This window comes from Canis lupus, chromosome 5 (assembly GCF_011100685.1).
Source record: "Canis lupus familiaris isolate Mischka breed German Shepherd chromosome 5, alternate assembly UU_Cfam_GSD_1.0, whole genome shotgun sequence".
In the NCBI taxonomy this organism is placed as follows: domain Eukaryota; kingdom Metazoa; phylum Chordata; class Mammalia; order Carnivora; family Canidae; genus Canis; species Canis lupus.
In genome coordinates, this window is record NC_049226.1 from 75252822 (window position 1) to 75274326 (window position 21505).

Genomic DNA, 21505 nt, shown 5'->3' on the forward strand with positions numbered 1-21505 from the left:
AAATCTGTTAGTGGACTAGAAAAACCAGTAAAACTGTACTCCTGTATGGAATTTAATAAATTCAGATTTCCAAAATATGAAACTTCTCATAACGTAGAATAATATAGAAAAACAAGAATTTAGTAAGAATAGATGAAACCTGTGTTAATTATATTCATTTGTAGGTATTTAGACTTCCTGACACTGGGGAGAACCAAGGATCTTACTGAATTTTAAAACGCTTAATTTGACAGGTGGACATTCACGTCTACACTTGGAACTAGCAGGTTTACTGCCCATACATGATTAGGTAATGATTTAACCTTCAATCATAGTTCACAATGGGATAGAACCAGAAAACTACCTTTGGCATCTGATCATGTTCAAACTTCCTGAATAAAGAAATACAGCATTAAAAGCCTGAGAATACAGATGGTCAAGGCATAGTCCCCATCCTTGCTGTGTTTACAGCCTTATGGACGGAACAGACGTTGAAAAAAAACATGCGTGAAGCACCAATGTTAATGGTGAGACAGGTGCAGGGAACAATAATACAATAAATGATGGAAGAGAGTTCTATCCAGTAGAAGGCTGGAGCTGGCTGGCAACAGTGTATGAGAAGCAATTAAATTTTCAGGAATTTTGCAAGCTGATTGTTAAATATAGCCATGTTCACAACTGGCCGTGGTGGGAATATTTAAAACACAGAAATTGGCAAACTACAAATAAGCAACCACTCCCACCCCAGGCAATTCACCAATATACCACTGGTTCTATCCTGTCTAGGGAAGCAGGTGGTGGGTGAGAGGTGGGGGAGGCACAGTCAGGGAAAAGGTCATAAAGTAAAGTGTGCCTAAGCACTCAAGAGTGAAAAATAAGAATCTATTGTATATTCAAGGATGTATAGGTAGAGCAGTACTTATATTTTTTTCTATTCACTGCACACCAGAATATTAGAGATGTAACTACTGCATGTCTTTCAGTTTAGTACAATAAGGCCTTAATTTGGGAAATGTATTTAAGTAATATTGACATTGATAATAGAGAATGGTTTATATACAAATCATATATATATATATACGCATATATATATGAAATAGGGCTTAATACCTTCTTAAATCCATAATTACCTAATATTCACTATTTATTAAAATACAACATCTATTACATAAAACCCCAAATAAGAATATTAGCACATGTTTTCTTTCCTTCATTTTGTCATCTACCTTGAGGCTCGGATATAAGGTCTAACATTTAAATAGAAGATTACATTAATTTACTAACTATTTTTATTCAAGCATTATTGACATTCATGCCCTGTTTCACTGAGTACATGCCCTGTTTCACTGAGCACATTCACTGAGTACATGCCCTAATGCAAAGAGATGCCAAATAAATGTTTGCTATTATTGTGTGGTACATACCACCATGGAACCTAAAAGGACAAATCTGTGTTAACAATTGTTTATAAGACTTAAAAATTCTTTTGATGGCAGATACAACACAATGAGTCTCTGACAGAGGAAAAGCAGAAGTTTTCAACAGCTCCAAAGAGAAGCCTGCCAGGCAGGGGCACACAGTGTGATAAGCACCCTCAGAAAGAATGAGCACAACTCAGAGCTACGGGGTCAGCTTATACATGGCAAGTGGGGCACAGTTAGTGAGGCTCTGTGGGCTCCCTGTGGACTACTGTGAAGGGGCTCCAGAGCTCAGGGCTTGTCCCTGTCTGGTACCCGGCCCCAGGGTGACTATGGTTGAAGCACGGTACTAACTCCTTCTTACATTAGTGCATGATTCCCAAGTTACTCACTACATTGTCTTTATAACAAGGCCCTTTTCTCCCCCCTCAAATGTCCTTTTTTCTTGAAATAAGTCATTGTTCAAAAAGTGTCTTCCACTCCATACATCAAAAGTATAATACTCTCTTTTTGATCTAGAATATTTATACATACTACAATTTTTGGCCAGTGACCTGGATGGGTAGAGTTCTCTTGCTCACCAACACCATCTACAATGTTTAGGTTAGAAGACAATATTCTCATATTCTGAGCAGGAGGGCTTTTTGGTAGACATGGTCTCTGGCTGCATGTTTGGTGTCTTGGTGTCATTTATCCAGCACAGTTCTGGTGTCCATAAGGGACATCCCCTCCTCTTGAGGCCTGTTATCTACATGGAAGAGAATAATCTGTTCTTGAATGATATGAAGACCACCTTAAATAGTGCCTTGCCACAAACAGCTCGGAAAACTCCTGAACCCTCAGTGGAAACTGCTCCCATACCATTATTTTTAAAGCTAACCCAAATTTTCCTTCATATTCCACTTCTCAGGATGTAATGGAACTCCATCCTACCTCCTCTACTTACTCTACTGTGGTATTACTCAATATTTATTGAGCCAGTAAGTACTTTGTGTCAGGCACAGTGTGAAGGCATTGGTATTTGATTCTCAAAGCAGCCTAGTGAATAGAGGATAAGTTACACAGAGAGTCTAAACACCTTGCTGTAGTCTGCAGAGCAGGAAGAGGCACAGTGCTCTTAACCAGGATCAACAGTACCTCTCCGATTGTTATGATAAATGGAATCAGGAATTCCCAATGGATGTAGAAAAGATGCTGCTGATATAGGTAGGAGACCCCTAGAATTAGGTATCAGGTAGTAGAAGAGCCAACTCTCCTCCCTCAAGTTAACAAAGACCATGTCTCTGAAGTACGGACACAGGAGTAAAGTGGTGAATGGGTAACTATTTCCCTCTACTGTCCTCTCTAATTTTACTATTCATCCTCAGGATCTACCCAAGTTTCAAAGTTGACAGTCTCCTGAGGTCTGTCTGATGTTAACCACACATCCTCAGACCTCTTACTGCTACAACTGCCTATCTCTTTGGATTTTTATTATTTTTTTCTTTTTATTTTTTTTAAAGATTTTATTTTATTTATTCATGAGAGACACAGAGAGAGAGAGAGAGAGAGAGGCAGAGACATAGGCAGAAGGAGAAGCAGGCTCCATGCAGGGAGCCCGATGTGGGACTTAGTCCCAAGACTCCAGGATCAGGCCCTGGGCTGCAGGCGGCGCTAAACCGCTGCGCCACCCAGGCTGCCCTTATTATTTTTTTAACATAGAAAAGTTGGAAAAGAGTGAATGAAGTGCCCTCAGCCGGTCATCATCTTAACCTGACATTTCAACGTTAGGAATTTTATCTCTATCAGCTTATAACTCTGGGAAAATGCTGATTGTTTTGTGTCTTGCTCTTTCTAGTTAATTCCAATGGTCTATAAACTTTTTAATATAGAATTTCATAATCTTTCTCTAGCATTTTGACACTCCTTGATAGACCAGTATTTAAAAAGTGAACACATGAGAGGAGCACAGTGAGGAAAAAAAGAATCAGCATGACTCTGGTGAGTTAAAATTGGATCATCAATTCTCATCAGGAGAAAGAGGCACCACTCACTGACCGCTCCCTCTTCCCAGCACCGTGCACTGTTACAGCTGCACTACCCCACTTGAAACATTCGCAGTTAATTGACCTTGAACATTTCAATTTCTCACCTGTGGTGAAAAGGTACTACTGATATGCAAATTAAGCTAGATCATTAACGAGGTACACCAATAAAGTAATGGAAATTCAGATGCTCCTGGGCTTTACCACGTTAAATTGGCCACAGGGAATCCAGAGATTCCCCACAGGGTTTTAAGCTGTTCGGCTCTGCAGATGCACGTGGTCTAAGTATGTGATGGAGTGTTATGCTTGTTCTAATTTTAAAACAAACGCTAAAGAGTAATGTGGAAGATGCAAACTTAGAGGTAAAGGTACAGGTATATAGATATAGATACAGAAATGGGCAGAACACGGCAACTCTGGTAGTGGTAGTCTGTGGGGACAAGCAGGAACAGGAGTGAGAGGAAATGAAAGCTGACGTTAGATTAACCAGCCGTATGGTCATCACCAAAGCACCTAGCTTTCTGGAGCCACGCTGTTTTCATATTTACTTTTTACAAAAGAAAAAAAATGAGAGCTAACTCCAGCCAACCGTGAACTCTAAATCACTATAAAATAAAAGAATTCCTTATTTTGTTTATTAACCAAATCTCTTAGCTGTCCATCAAGTATTATTCATCCTTAATGATTTTTTTTATATTTAATTTATTTATTCACAAGCAACAGAGAGAGAGAGACAGAGAGGCAGAGACACAGGCAGAGGGAGAAGCAGGCTCCATGCAGGGAGCCCGACGTGGGACTCGATCCCGGGTCTCCAGGATCACGCCCTGGGCTGAAGGCGGCGCTAAACCGCTGAGCCACCCGGGCTGCCCTTAATGATGTTTTTAATATGCCCGTATGTTCGCCATTGCAGTAGACCAACACCTACAGACCAAAGACCATCTCTTCATAACCCCATCTATTCAATGGTTGACACTTAACCCACAAAACAAAAACAAGAGTCCTGTCCGCTCGGGCTCGGCTCATTTTCTTCCTATTTCACCCTCCTTTTTCTCCAGCTGTGGCCTTATCATTGAGACTTGGCATAATAAAGTGTCATAAGTCTATCCAAACAAAAACATTTGCTTACTCTTCATATCATAGCCTGAAACCTCACATTTAAAACTGAAAATCCTCCCCATTGATGGGATTTTTAAATTAAATGTTGTAGTACTGCTCTAAGAATTAATTAAAAAAAAAACATATTATAGTGCCTATTGATTTCTCTCACACAAAGCAAACATGTGGATACATGGTAGTTGTTACTTTTTAAATTATAAAACAATTATTACTACTATTGACTCCTAATAAAGATTTATGATCACAGCACTAAATTCAGCTTTAAAAATACTTAGTTCCCAAATGACTACAAATACAGCAAAATACAGCATCTCTTGTATCTGTTGCCTACCACTTTTAAACATCAGTTTCCCAGGGAACTTGCTTCTCTAAAATATGTTGCTGTGAATCATAAGGAAAGAAAAGCAAACTACAAATTGTCTAGTGCCTATTGTGTATTAAACACTCTACTAGAAATTTTATGCATCATATTAAGCTTAATTACTAAAATTATCTAGTGAAATGAAATGTTCTAACATCTCTTCTTTTCAAATAAAACTTTAAAAAAAGATTTACAGAAGCTAAGTAAGTTTTCCTAATATTATGCAAATTAAATTTTCCTGATGTTATAAAAATCATTTTAGTGTAGGTAAGAAATTACTTATTTTAGAAATAATGTAAATCTCTGTGAGGATCTCATTTAAAAAGTCACTTCCTGGGATGCCTGGGTGGCTCAACGGTTGAGCATCTGCCTTCGGCTCAGGTCGTGATCCCAGGGTCCTGGGATCAAGTCCTGCATCGCGTTTGCCACAGGGAGCCTGCTTCTCCCTCCACCTATGTCTCTGCCTCTCTCTTTCTGTGTCTCTCGTGAATAAATAAATAAAATCTTTAAAAAAAAGAAAAAGTCACTTCCTTTTCAGGTTTTTACCCCTAAAATAATTATACAACTTTAATTGCCCATAGTGGTTAATTTTATTCCAAGAATATATCCAAATAATTTATTCAATATTTAAATATTAATAACTGACTGGTTGAATTATATTTAAGATTCATAAATCCCATTTGCCAGCTATCAATAATATTTAGCTCTGCTCATGGAGATACATCTTATAATTTCAGAAAAGTGAAAGAAAAATTGAAGAAAATAATACTCTAGGTTGAAGCCTTAAAATAGAGAAAAAAAATCACCTTTATCCCCTACTGATATTAAAAATGGCATGATTGCCATTCCTAATGGTTATCAGTGAGATGATGTGTTATAGAGTTTGTTAACTTTGTAAAGGTACAAACTGCTTGGAAAGAAGGAGTCATACTTCTTTCCCAGTATTTAAAGTGTAGAAGGACACAAATGTTCAAGGATGCAAAGCACAGTGCACATAGTTGAATGACATACCATTAGGCCATCTACATTTTAAGACATGATTGGCTTAATTAAAATTGTCATAAGAAAGTTTCCCTCTAAGATAATTACTTTTTTCAACTAGATTTCCCCCAAGAGTCTAAGTTTGCCCAATCATTTTGATCCCGACATTAAATTACAATAATGTAAGGAAACAAAAGGAACAGTGTGCCAATATTTGTTTGCCTCCCTTAAATGGTTTGCAGTGTTCCCGGGCCACCAATTAGGACTCTTAACAACTTTGTGTCATTACTAGTATTGTTTCTTCTGCCCAGAAAAAAACACGACACTATTGATGCTGTGCAAATTGCAGGTCTTTTACCACAGAACACTCTGGAATCTTGGCATTGCCTTCCCTGGTCCTAGGGACTCTCACACGGATGATCACCTGAGCCAGGCCGGTGGAGCAATCCAGTATTCTGTTGGAACTATTGAAGAAGAGACCCTTTTTTTCTGCTGAGAAAGCTGAAAGAATAGGATTCAGGCATCAAACTGCAGAAGCTATATTTGTGGAAAGCCTTCCTGAGTGAAGCCAATATAGAGCGAAGCAGAGGTGGGAAATGAGGTGAGACCAAGTTCTGCTGGCACAGTCAGCACCCCTGAGTCCAGCTGTGCCTGCAGGCCATTCCCTGTGCCTTCCAGTTCTATGAGCCAGGAGGTCACCCCTTCACTTGTGCTGAGCCTGCTCGGGGCCACTGCTTCAGCAATTCTCCTCTCTCTCCTGCTTCATTATATTTTTTCTCTTTAATGCTTTAATGGATCATTCTCCTGGATGTACAAGCATGCTGTTATTTTCCCCATTTTTTTAAAAAAAGCTTCTCTTGACTCCACTGTACTTTTTTTCCTGCTTTTTACATTGTCATTCTTCGAGTAAGATGTCCACACTCACACTCTGCAATTTCTCTCATGTCATTCTTGCTCAAGCCAACTACAAGGAGCCTTTCACTTTGTACCACTCAACTGAACCTGCTCTCATGGAGATGACCAAAGAACTCTATGTTACTAAATCGAACGCTCAGATTTCAGCCTTCCTACCACCTGGCCTACCGAAGACATTTGAATATTTTGGCTCCTCCCAATGCTTCAGTATACTTTGTTTACTCAGCTTCCACAAAAGCTCCTTCTCTTAATTTTCTTCCCAGCTTAGTGGTTGCTCTTCCTCAGTCCCCACTGCTGGTTCCGTTACCTCTTCTCACTTTTGTGGGTTGAGATGGTCCAGGTCTCAGTTCGTTGCAGTTTCTTTTCTGTCTCCATGCACCCATTTGTAATCTCTCTTGGCCTCCTGGATTTAAATATTACCCATGTGCCAATAATTCCCTGGTTTATACCTCCACCCCACACCTCTTTCCTGAATTTCAGACTTGTATATTCAACTCTCTCCGCCCCTTGATATCTGTAACATTTTCTAAACCAAAACCTGGTTCTTCCCCCTAATCCTACTCTGTTCCCACCCTTCCCTGGCCCAGTTTATGACAATTCCATCCTTCTAGTTTCTCAGAACAGCAACAACAAAGAAGTCATTTTTGACTCCTCTCTTTTTTACCATATTACCAAACTAACAGAAAATGCTATTGGTGCTGCTCACCTCTCCAGAATCTATTTCCCCATCTTCACCAGCACTCCTTTGGCTCAAGCCACAGGATTTTACCCTGCATTCTTGCAAAAGCCACCGAAGAATCTCTCTGCTTCTGCCTTAGCTCACTGAGACTCCATTCCCCATGCAACAGATTTAAAATCCCTGTGTTCAAAACACTGCAGTAACTCTCAATCGTATGTACAGTGAAAGACGAAGTCATCACTATATGGCCCACAGAGTCCTATTTGATCTGCCCCCATATATGACTCCCACACATGTCTGCCTGATCCTCTTCACCCCTTCAGCAGCAAGGGTCTTCTTCGAGGTCCTCTGAGCAAACACCAGCCATTCTCCTACCTCCCATCCCCTGCTCTGTGAAGCGATCCTGTCTCCCTGGAGTGCTCTTCTTTGAGATACACTGGGTTAATAATACCCTGCCACTTTGAAGTCTTCACTCAGATCCGATCCTTCCTGTAAAGGCCTGTATCCCCTGACTCCCTTGCTACAATTCCTCCCACCCAGCAATCCTGTTCTTATTTGTCTTACCCAAAACCACTTTTTCATTTTTTTTTGACAGAAACTGACATCTTTACACAAAGTATGTGATTTTCCTATTTATTATATTTATTGTTTCTCCTTTACCTTGCCCTATTAGAATGTAAGCTCAATGAATGTAAGCTCAATGAAGCCAAGAGTCTTTGCCTGTTTTATTCACTGATAAATCCTAAGTGTCTAGCACATGGCCCAATGTACAGTGGATACTTATTAAATGTGTACTGCATAAGGAAATGAAATAAATCTGTAGCCATATAGATATAATAAGATTATGTAAATTCATATGTCAAACTAGTGGCAAAGCAAGAACTTGAGACTGACTAAATAAAGGCACACTTTTCTTTGAAGTAACGTATTTTCAATGAAGTTCTCAAAGAGAAAGCTCAAGCTCTTGGCTGAGACACACACACACACACACACACACACACACACACACACAACCAATTGCCCCAAAGTTATATAGCTTAATCACTTGTAAACTACATTTCCTAGATATATTTATGGCTTTGTTTTTGGATTTTTGATACTGTGAAAAAAATGCTTTTCACTTCATTTCCCCAGAGAGGCTCTAAATTAATCATACCTCACTCAGTTCTCTGAGGTTTTAGTTCTTTGCTTGTTGATCCGTTTTTCCCTCACAGCAAATTGGCAGACTGACTTTCCATCCCACTTCTTGTATTGCCAGTGCAAACATTTCTGAAATCTTTAATAATTCAGTGGATTGAAAAGTAAATATTTACACCCTTTCTCTGTTTGGGCATTTTGATTTGTATATTTGATTTGCAAATTTTGTGACAGCCAAATTTACTCTGGAAAGCTGGAAAAAAGTTGTAAAAACACTAAATTCTGAGCCAGTAAGTTTTATTTCACTCAAATTAGTCATTTCAGAAAACTGACTTTTAGCACATGATGTCTAGAAATTCAAATGATAATCAGGACTTGCTCATGTTTTGCTTTCTAAACCCATTACGATGCCTTGCTAAAAGTTTCGATTTAGATCTATTGCAGTGAGGCAGGTCATTTCAGTAAATGACATCATGCATCAGAAAGAGCACACTGACAATATCCCAGAGGTTTAAAAACCATTTTTTGCTTCCGTACCTTCCTTTTTTTTTTTTTTATCTTCCTTAGCCAGACAGAGATGATAAGCTGTCATGAGCCAAATGTTCTCATATCACTCCTTCTGGGTCAACAAACTGAAGTCACTCTCTTGTACCAACAGACATCATTTCCACATAATGACTGGAAAAGGCAGCGTTACTAGAGCATAGTATATCAAAAAGGTAAAAAGTGCAAAACCAAACCCAAGCCTTTGACTGATTAAATCATTTAATGCTTTCTCAGTTTGTAAAAATGTGAAGACCTATCAAGATAATATCATATTTCCAATTAAGGAGATATGCTTACCTCTAGGCTTACGTATTTGTTGAGTTTAGTCTTAAATATACATACTTTATTAAATTCCATGATTTATTCCTTTTTTTTAGTGTTATCTCATTGTGGGAACTTTGATTTTTATAGACAACAGGAAAAACTGCTAGTGATGCTTGTGACCATGAAAGCCTTGATGTTTCCCTCAGCTTGATTAAACTTTAGACAGGCTCCTTCCTGAGTATAGGTCCCCAATTTCCCTTTTCTTAGAGCATTTAATTTAGGAAACTTGCAACTGTAAATTATTTCTCTGCCCCTTGAGATATAAATCTTCATCAAGCCTCTTTCCAGGCTTACAATCTGAGAACGTCTTTCTAAAGGATCTGAGTCATCCCTTGATATGCAGTCATCAAGAAAGATAGTGCCTCATTTCCCAGTCTCTGTGGGAGGGTAGGAGCCTAATTTCCATAATCACCAATTAGCAAACACAAATGCCTAATCGCATTGACCAACTCCCCCCCCACCCCCCCCATGTTCTTCAGTACTTTTCTACTGGCTCAGCTCAGTGCTTAAAAACTCTCCTACCCTTTGTCTCAAGAGAGTTGAGTTCAATCTCTCTCCCCTATTGCAATAGTCTTGACCCTCATTACTGTAGTATTGAATAAAGTCTTCCTGGTCTGTTTGCCCAACCCAGTATAATTATTCTTCGGGTTTTTTTTTAAATTTTTATTTATTATTGAATTTGACATACAATATTATATTAGTTTCTTGAATAAACAAGAGTGATTCAACAGTTCTATACATTATCAATGCTCATCACAATAAACAGAGTCATCATCTGTCACCAATGTTAAGATGTTATTGACTATATTCCCTCTGCTGTACTTTTCATCTCCATGACCTTTTTCTTTAAGATTTACTTATTTATTTGAGAGAGAAAGCACAATGCATGTGAGTGAGGGGAGGGGCAGAGGGAGAGAATTTTCAAGCAGACTGCCTGCTGAGCACAGAGTCCCATCTCATGATCTGAGCCAACACTAAGAGTTGGACACTTAACTAACTGAGCCACCCAGGGACCCCACCACTCTCCATGACTTACTTATTTGGTAACTGGAAGTTCACACTAGTGCAAGTTGTCTTTGGCAGAAGGTAACTGTGGATTTTTTAATTGGAACAATGTGTTTTCCATATTTCTCTCTAATGTATTATATTCCCCAGAAACCATTCAGAGTCCAGGAGAAGAGGACAAAGACCAAGGCTTAGAAGTGAATTAGAGTCTGACTAGAAGCTCACCAGCGGGATTCATTATGGTAGTGACATTTTGCAAGGACTACTGCATATCTGTCTGTTCCATCTATTAACCAAAGAATTGTCACAACCAGCTGCAGGGAATCTCAATAGCAACAAGAAGTGTCATGGGGTCACTCCGGCAAAAGAGAATGGCCTATGACAAGAAAATAGTCAAGGGATAGACTGGCCACTAAGATTGACAGTACATGTCAACAAACATGTAGGGTTAGGACCAACCCAACCACACGCAGCAGATACTGCTGACCTGGGACACAAGGATCCAACCAATGATCTTGTGGTAAACACCAACACAACAACCAACACATGCCAGGGAGTCCCTAATTCAGCTATGCCATGTCTCATCTGAGTTCCTCAAATACCAACCACCATTTTGGAAAGAATTAGAGAAAATATGAGGAAATCAGGAAATCTGAGCATTTATCTGGAAGGGACTGACACAACCAAAGGAGGCTACTTTACCCAGTAGGTGCCAGGGAGCTTGAGGTGACCTGATATATGGGCACATATGGGAAATAGTCTCTAAACTGAAAAGCAAATAGGATCTCCCCACCTGAAATATCAGAAAGGGAGACAGAACATAAAGACTCCTAACTCTGGGAAACCAACTAGGGGTGGTGGAAGGGGAGGAGGGCGGGGGTTGGGGGTGAATGGGTGACGGGCACTGAGGGGGGCACTTGACGGGATGAGCACTGGGTGTTATTCTGTATGTTGGTAAATTGAACACCAATAAAAAATAAATTTATTATTTAAAAAAAAGGATCTCCCCACCTTAAAACAATACTCACAGGTGCTCAAGTGTTAACAATACTGAAAAATATGTGGTGTTTCCATGTTATTACTCAACTAACATCACCTGCAAACTCAGAGACTAGAAACTGGCTGAGAAAATAAGACTGATTAGTGATTAATGTACTGTAGTATCTTTATGAGTATTTTGTTTATGTGCTTAATATCCCCAAACTTCTGATTATGCATTTTATACAAATTATGATTTTATAAAACTCGATGTGGATTGTGAAGAACAATCCTATTTGCATGTGTAGATGGGTGGTCAACCAGAATCCATGCTTCTATCTGATTCAAAAAATACTGTCATGTGTGGAGCAGATTCTGTACTCTAGAGCAGAATTGATCCACATTCATTGAGCATCATAGTGATGATGGGTACAAACTAGACAGAGAAGGAAAAATAAATTATATATATATCAATATATATATACATATATGTATATGTGTACTGTATATATGTACATACTATATATGTATATATTGATATACACACACACACATACACACATGCTTTTAATAGATATAATGTTCTACAATAGCATGGGGGAGTAGGATACAAATAGAATTTAGTATCTGAAGCCAGCAAGTACAATATTTCCCCGTGCACACATTCAATTCTAGAAATGCTTTCCAGTTGCAGACCCTTTTGCTACACAAATGAATTGCTTCCTCTAACATCCAAGCACCCTAGCCAGCTCCATCTGGCTCCTGGCCTATGTACAAATAGAGGAGCACACAAGAGTTATGTTTTCATGAAAAATACAGAGAAAAAAATATGATATTATGGGTTTTATGTCAAAAATGTGAGACCTTACCACTAATTTTGCCAGTACTCGACATACATTTGGATTTTCTGAGTTATGCTCAATTATCACATGTTTTAAAAGATCTCCTTACAGTTTTGTATAGAACAAATCAAGCTTCGATATATTTAATTTGGGGATATTATGCTAAAGTAGTGAAGAATACAAACAGATGCAAGTGTAACAAACCATTGGTGGTGATTTTTCCAATCAAGCACTTTTATTTATTAATCTGATTTTAACCTATGGTTATAATCTTGCTCTTTTGTCACTGTATCTCCTAAACTGAGAAATAAATAACTTCTAAAATTATATGCCACTAATTATTCTGCATTAGAAAGAGCAGATACATATTTCCTTGGCTTCACCGAGATAGAAATCTTCTCAGTCTGAGAGAGCATGATCGAGTCTGTCAGGATGCCAAAGGTAGGGAAGTGCAGGCAGAAGAGGAAAAAGCACATCATCTTGCTCTGTTTATCTCCATCTTATTTCTATTTGTAATGCATAATGGAAAGTTCTAAATTGTCCCTTTTGATAAAAAGAAAGTCTCACAAAGCAACCTCATTTCCACTCAAACCAGTGAGGCCTTTCATACGATTGTCAGGCCACCTATCATAGTTCATGGCTCCCAATGTATATTGATCCATTGAGTCATAATAAAGCAATGCTTCCAGCTGGGAATGAGAGTTAATGCAAACATTTTCTGGATCAGAAAAGACGGACAAAAAAAATAGGTCATGCTTCTGCCTAGCCAATTTCAAATTGCTTCTGGCGATACTGTGAATCTCATCCACACCCCTGCGTTTTCCACACACTCTGTTACTACCAAGGAGAATGGAAGCAACTGAAAAACAGCACCCTAGCAGAGCAGTTCAATGCTCATGATGACAGCTACCGTAATTGCAAAATGCAAATCTTTTGACAAGCACAATGGAAAATCAATTCTAGCCTGGATTATTATACTGCAATTGTTATTGCTCTTGTTATTTTCTTTTCTGAAGATAAAAAAATTAATAAAGATCAATTTGGAAAATACCTTCAGAGCTCAGAATTTTGCATTTTCATTTAAAAAAATTACCACAAAAGAAAAAAATTTAAATTGTTAATAAAAATGAATGAATGAATAAATATATATATACATACATACATACATACAAATACAGAAAGAAAACAGGCAGAAGAAAACTTTTGGAGGTGATGAATAAGTTTATGGCCTTGATTATGGTGATGGTTTCATGGATGTATTTTTTAAATTTTTTTATTTGAATATAATTGACACACAATGTTACATTAGTTTCAGGTGGACAACATGGTGATCCAGCATTATTTCTATATGTTATGCTGTGTTCACCACAAGCGCAGCTACCTCTGTCCCCATACAACGCTATTACAGTACCACTGACTATATTCCCTGTGCTGTATTTTTTACCCCCGTGAGTTTTTCATCCCACAACTGGAAGCCCCTACCTCCCACATCCTTTCACCCATTTTGCCCATCCATCCATCCCTTCCCTCTGGCAGCCATCAGTTTGTTCTCTGTACTTATAGGTTTAATTCTTCTTTTTGTTTGTTTACTCATTTGTTTAGTTTTTTAGATTCTACATATGAGTGAAATCATGGTATTTGTCTTTCTCAGTATGACTTATTTCATTTAGCATAATAATATCTGCTAGGTACATCCATGTTGTCACAAATGGCAAGACTTCATCCTTTTTTATGGATGCATAAAATTCTGTTTCCCACAATGGCTGCACCAGTTTACATTCCAACCAACAGTGCCCAAGGGTTCCTTTTTCTCCATGTCCTCACTAATATTTGTAATTTCTTGTCTTTTTTATTTTAGCCATTCTCACAGGTGTGAGGTGATTATCTCATTGTAGTTTTGATTTGCATTTCCCTGATGATTAGTGATGTTGAGCATCTTATGATGTGTCTTTTGGGCACCTTTATGTCTTCTTTGGAAAAATGTCTATTCAGGTCCTCTGCCCAGTTTTTAATCAGATTGTTTGTTTTTGTTTTTTTGGTGTTGAACTATCTTAATTTTTTATATATTTTGGATATTAACCCCTTAATAGATATATCATTTGCAAATATCTTCTCCCATTCGGTATGCTGCCTTTCTGTATTATCAATGGTTTCTTTCACTGTGTAAAAGCTTCTTATTTTGATGTAGTCTCAATAGTTTATTTTTGCTTTTGTTTCCCTTGCCTCAGGAGCCATATCTAGAAAAATGTTCCTAAAACTAATGTCAAGGAAATTACTGCCTATGCTCTCTTCTAGGACTTTTATGGCTTCAGGTCTCACATTTAGATCTTTAATTTTGAGTTTATTTTTGTGTAGGTTGTTAGAAAGTGGTCCAGTTTCATTCTTTTATATGTAGCTGGCTAGTTTTCCTAGTATCATTTATTGAAGAGTCTGTCTTTTTCCCCCATTATATATTCTTATCTCTTTTGTATAGATTTATTGGCCATATAATTTTAAGTTCATTTCTGGGCTCTCTATTCTATTCTACTGATCTAAGTGTCTATTTGGGTACCAATATTATATTGTTTCGATTACTATACCATTGTAGCATATCTTTAAATTTGGAATTGTGGTATCTCCAGCCTTGCCCTTGTTTCTCACAACTGCTTTGGCTGTTCAGGGACTTTTGTGGTTCCACATAAACTGTAGTATCATTTGTTCTAGATCTGTAAAATGATGTTGCTATTTTGATATGGACTAGATTGAATCTGTAGACTGTTTTGGGTACTATAGACCATGGGTGTATTTTTATCCTCAAATTCATCATGTTGTATCCCAAACTCATCATGTTGTAAACATTGTATACATACAGGTTTTTGTCTATCAATTATACCTCAAAATGGCTTATAAAAATTAGCAATTTGCCAATTTAGGAAATACGAATGTAATATTTCCAGAGTCAAGTTGGCTCAATAGTCAACCATAAATGCCAGCAACTTTGTATTTCTATTTAAAGGCACTGATTTTAAGTAATCAAAACTACCAACAAAGAAAACTCCAGGACCAAATGGCTTCACAGGTAAGTTATACCAAACATTTAAAGAAGAGTTAATACCTATTCTACTCAAGCTATTCTAAAAAATAGAAGCAGGAAAACTCCCACATTCATTCCATGAAGCCAGTATCATTCTAATATCAAAACCAGATAAAGGGGCACCTGGATGGCTTAGTCAGTTTAGCATCTGCCTTCAGCTCAGGTCATGATCCCAGGGTCCTGGGATCAAGTACCGTGTAGAGCTCCCTCCTCTGTGAGGAGTCTGCTTCTGCCTCTGCCTCTCTCTCTCTTAAATAAATAAATAAATAAATAAATAAATAAATAAATAAATAAATAAATAATAAACCCAAACAGATAAAAAACAAATGAAAAAAAAAGACACCCACCCAAAAAAACTATAGGCCAACGCTTCTGATAAATATAGATGCAAAAATCCTCAACAAAATGCTAGCAAACCAAATCCAACAATACATTTTAAAAAATTATTCACCATGATCAACTGGGATTTATTCCTGGGATACAATGCTGGCTCATTATTCACAAATCAATCAACATGATACAGCACATCAGTAAGAGAAAGGATAAAAACCATATGATCACTTCAATAGATGCAGAAATACCACTGGATAAAGTATAACATCCATTCATGATAAAAAAAAAAAAAACCCTCAACAAAGTAGACTTAGAGGAAACATACCTCAACATAATAAAAGCCATATATGAAAAACCCACAGCGAACACCATACTTAATGGGGAAAAACTGAGAGCTTCACCCCTAAGGTCAAGAACAAGACAAGGATGTCCACTCTTACCACTTTTATTCAACACAGTACTAGAAGTCCTAGCCACAGCAATTAAACAACAAAAAGAAATAAAAGGTGTCCAAATCAGTAAGGAATAAGTAAAACTTCCACTATTTGCAGATAACATGATGCTATATATAGAAAACCCAAAAGACTCCACCAAAAAACTACTAGAACTGATCAATGAATTCATTAAAATTGTAGGATACAGAATCAATGTGCAGAGATCTGTTGCATTTCTATACACTATTAATGAAGAAGAAGAGAAATTAAGAAAACAATACCATTTACAATTGTGCCAAAAACAGTAAGATACCTAGTAATAAGTCTAACCAAAGAGGTGAAAGATCTGTACTCTGAATACTGTAAAACACTAATGAAAGAAATGGAAGATGACATAAAGAAACAGACATTCTATGCTCATGGACTGCATGAACAAATATTATTAAAATGTCTTTACTACTCAAAGCAATCTACATATTTAATGCAATCTCTATCAAAATATCAACAGCATGGGGCACCCAGATGGGTTAGTTAGTTAAGCCTTTGACACTTGATTTTGGCTCAGCTCATGATCTCAGGTTTGTAAAATTGAGCATGGACCCCACTTAAGATTCTCTCTCCTCCTCTCCTTCTGCCCCTTTCCACCCCTGACTCATGCACACACACACACTCTCTCTCTCTCTAAAAAGAGAAAAGAAAAGAAAAGCTAGAGATACTGCAATTCTAGACTTCAAGTTATATTACAAAACTGTAGTAGTCAAAACATTATGGTATTGGCACAAAAATAGACACATATATCAATGGAATACAATAGAAAACCCAGAAATGAACCCAAAACTATATGGTCAAAAATCTTTGACAAAGAAGGAAAGAATATCAAAAGGGAAAAAATCTTTTCAACAGATGGGTTGGGAAAACTGGCCAGCAACATGCAAAAGAATGAGACTGGACCACTTTCTTACATCATATACAAAAATAAATTCAAAATGGATTAAAGACTTAATATGAGACCTGAAGCCATAAAAATCCTAGAGGAGAGCACAGGCAGTAATTACCCTGACATGAGCCATAGCAACATTTTTCTAGATATGTTTCCTGAGGCAAGAGAAATAAAAGCAAAAATAATCTACTGGGACTACATCAAAATAAAAAGCTTCTGCATAGTGAAGAAAATAATCAACAAACTAAAAGGCAACCTGCTGAATGGGAGACAATAACTGCAAATGACATATATAATAAAGGGTTGGTACTCAAAATATATAAAGAACTTACACAACTTAACACTCCCAAAAATGAATAATCCAATTAAAAATGAGGAGAAATGAATAGACATTTTTCCAAAAAAGACACTGATATGAAACAGACACATTAAAAGATGTTCAACATACTCATCATCAGGAAATGCAAATCAAAATTACAATGAGATATCACCTCACAACTGTTAAAATAGCTAAAATCAAAAACACAAGAAAACAACAAGTGTTGTAAGGATGTGGAGAAAAAGGAACCCTCGTGCTCTGTTGGTGAGAATGGAAACTGGTGCAGCCACTGTGGAAACAGTATGGAGGTTCCTCAAAAAGTTGAAAATAGAACTACCCTACAATCCAGTGATTTACATTACTGGGTATTTACCCCAAAAATATAAAACACTAACTCAAAAGGATATAAGCACCCCTATGTTTACAGTAGCATTATTTACAATAGCCAGTTTATAGAGATACAATGGAATATTATTCAGCCATAAAAAAGAATGAAATCTTGCCATTTGCAACATCATGGGTACAGCTAGAGAGTGTAATGCTAAGTAAACAAGTCAGTCAGAAAAAGACAAATACCATATGATTTCACTCATGTATAGAATTTAACAAACAAAACAAACAAACAAAAAGGTAGAGAGACAAACCAAGAAACATACTCTTAACTAAAGAGAACAAACTGATGGTTACCAAAAGAGGAGGGGGCAAGGCAGGTGATGAGGATTAAGGGAAGCACTTGTGATGAGCACTGGGTGATGGATGAAACTGCTGAATCACTATATCATACACCTGAAACTAATAGAACACTGTACGTTAACTATACTGGAATTAATAAAATAATGGTACTGATCTTTCCTGATATATATAACTGAGTAGAAGAATATCGTGTCATGTTATTCATTCTCTGTACAATTTTTAAGTCCATCATTTTTTACAAAATTATATGCAAGCCTGGATACAAGCTTCTAGCATTTTATGTTCCTTTACATAAAAATAGGAGGGACAGTGTGAAGGTATGGACATCATATGGAACTCCCAGATGACCCACAAGTAGAGTTTTAATAAGAAATTCATCATTTGCATAATTCTTGAGAAATTATGCTTTCAAAAAAGGAACAAAAGCTTTTTGGTTTTGCTATGCTGACATCCTGTATCTTTAGAATAGGAGATTTGCCGAGGTCAATAAATGAGCTGAGATAAAACCATCAGGAAACGTCTCTAGATCAGAAGTCATGACCAAATCACTTAGAACAATCACTTTCTTTAGCTCATTTCCTCTCCCCAGCCCCTTTGGCCAGCCTTTTTCTGTACCCTTCATAGAGCTCCCTTTTGTTTAAAAGCTAATACAATTCTCCTCTCCTCTTTAATTTTCATTCCCCGTGGACTGCATTTCTTGTGCCTATGGCTGCAATGATTAGCGTTTTGTTTTTGGATCATGACGCCTGAATCTTTATTTTGAGCTCTGACTTTCCTTTGAAATCTGTATCCCAAATCCTGAATGCTTCCTATATATCTATTCATGGATGCCCTATAGATATCTCAAGCTCAACATTCCAAAACTGGATGCCTTACCTCCTGTCTGAACCAGATGGCCACATCATTCCAATCTTTGCTCAGACTGAAATTTTAAAATCACTTCTAATTATTCCCTTTCAATAATAGAAACAGAAATTTCTATATGTGTAAAAATTGCCAATCTGGTCATTGTTACCTCCAAAGTGATCTTCACTGTAGCCTTTGCTTTTCATGATCTCTACCTTGGTTTGAGCCCTTATTATTCCAATCAGTCAGTTAAAAACTTACTTTCTGTATTAATTTTTAGTTGATAGGGATATAACCTTGAACTGAGTAAATGAAAGAATGAGAAGACATGAAAGCACTTGAGAGATCTTAGTGAGATGGCATTGGCAGAGCTCAGTGATCTGTGGGTATTCCTTTAGATACTGGATATAGGAAGGGCAAGGAGAAGCTTATAAAGTCAAGGATGATGGCTTGGAAAACTTTCTAGATGGTAATGCTGACAGTAAAGTCATCAGTGGATGGGGAAATGTGGAAGATGTAAAATGGAAGGAACAGGAATCCCAAGGAAGCCTGAGAGATAAAGGATACTGTGGAGTGATTCACTTTAGAAAGAGGGGCAGCTCTTCCAGGGTGGTGATAATGAAGGAAGCAAGGCCAGTGGGATTTGGCTACATTTATAGGCTTTGGAGAGGAGGACAGGAAATTGTGTTCCTGCCTGATGTCCTACCCTTCTGGAGATCTTCAATATGTGCCTCTTAAAGAACCAATCTATTTTTGTCATTGTTCCCAGAGTTGCTTTAGTAAAAGCAAGTTGAAAATTCTTTCTGCTAACAAAAGGAATCCTTTTAGGTGAGGCATTTAACGTAACTTCGATTTGGCATTGGAGGCACTGGAGCCTCAGAAAACAGTGCATTTTTCTATGAAGCTTATTCTCATTCTTCACAATTTCACTTGAATGACATGTATTCCTGTGCCTCTCATTCAGCTAGGACTTTCTTTCCTTTACCTCTGAGGAGCAGCTCCACCAGGACCTCTCCCACAGTCTGGCTTGTTACTTATAAGAACTTGATAACAGAAAGAATAGAGTTTATTTACATTTGTTAAATTAATAACTAAGAACCAATCTTTATTAGAATATCACTGTTGTATTTAAGTCCAACATTGTAAAAACTTTTGTGAGCTGGTCAGACATAAAAGTGAGGCTTGCCATAGTAACAGCTGAACTGTTACTATTCGAATAGAGAAACAGAACTAAATTAGATGCTGAGATGACTTCAGAAGGCCAAAGGTCTGAAGAATTTTGCTTTCTACTAACAAAGTAAAATGATGGACTTTTTTAATGAGCAAAGTTGACATTTCAAAGTATCTTAAACTCTCTTTTGCCATTTATTTTATAAGAAATAGTTCTGATTATTTTTTATCCATCTTTTTTTTAGTATCTGAAATGTGTCTTGAATTCCAATGAATAAATGAAATATTTGATCAATATTGATTTAATAAAATGTCTTAATTAAGTATCTTAACATTTGAATTATTGTGGTTTATGTGTAGATTATAAAGCAGTTAGATTTCATGTTTCTGAAAAATCTAAACACTATTAAAGTTTCCTGATACCTTTTAAAAATAGGAAAAAGGTAGAAATAAAATGTCAAAAAATTGAATCCAAGAGGAGCTATGAAATTTAGGATATTTCTAACTCTTAACAAAAACTATGAAGAGGCGCCTAAGTGGCTCAGTCAGTTGAGCATCCAACTACTGATTTCAGCTCAAGTCATGATCTCAGGGTCACAAGATCAAGCCTTGAGTCGGGATCCCCACTCAGCACAGAATCTGCTTGAGATCCTCTTTCCTCTCCCTCTGCCCCTCTCCCCAGTCACATGCTCTTTCTCTCTCTAAAATCAATCAATCTTTTTTAAAAAAAATATGAAAGAACAAGGAAACAGAAAAATACAAAATGCCATTTTCCTTAAAATCTCTAAATGCCATCCCTCTTAGCAAAGAACATAGAATTTATCCCCCTAATCACATAGACTACTTATGGTTTTCAGTACTAGACCACACACAAACTTTCCTGAGAAAGTTAGTATATACAAAGAATTATCAATATTTCTCTAATCACCCCACCACTAACACTCACAATTAGTGAACCAAATGTGATCACTATATCCGTTAGTGCATAAATGGTCAAAAGAAATTCCAAGAATGACTCTGGATCACTAGTTATAAATAGAAGTTGCCCTTGTGTTCCACAATGTGCTTCCCTGTCCTGACTCATTTGATTCTTACAATAAACCCATGAGACGGAAACTACTATTTTTCCTAATTTGGACATGAAGAGATGGAGACAAAGGGAGGTAGTCACTTGTGAAAGGTCACAGACCCAATATCAGGCAAAGCCCTGAACACTGTTGACTTGGGAAAGTTTTCTTCATCACAGATGCTATGGCTTCCACCTCCAGGAAGTTTGTCTTTTTAGAAACAGTTAAGTTGACACATGGACAAGTGACGTATACTACATAAGAAACTGAAACAGGACATATACTAAAGAAGTTTAGGATCTAGAGAGTGTTGCTGGCCGAGTGA

General features: G+C 37.3%; 1 protein-coding gene across 1 annotated transcript in view; it reads right to left on the minus strand.

Moving 5' to 3' along the window:
• CNTNAP4 (contactin associated protein family member 4) overlaps positions 1-21505 on the minus strand; it is a 241176-nt gene that overhangs the window by 169878 nt on the left and 49793 nt on the right. The gene's annotated exons all lie outside the window — the stretch shown is intronic.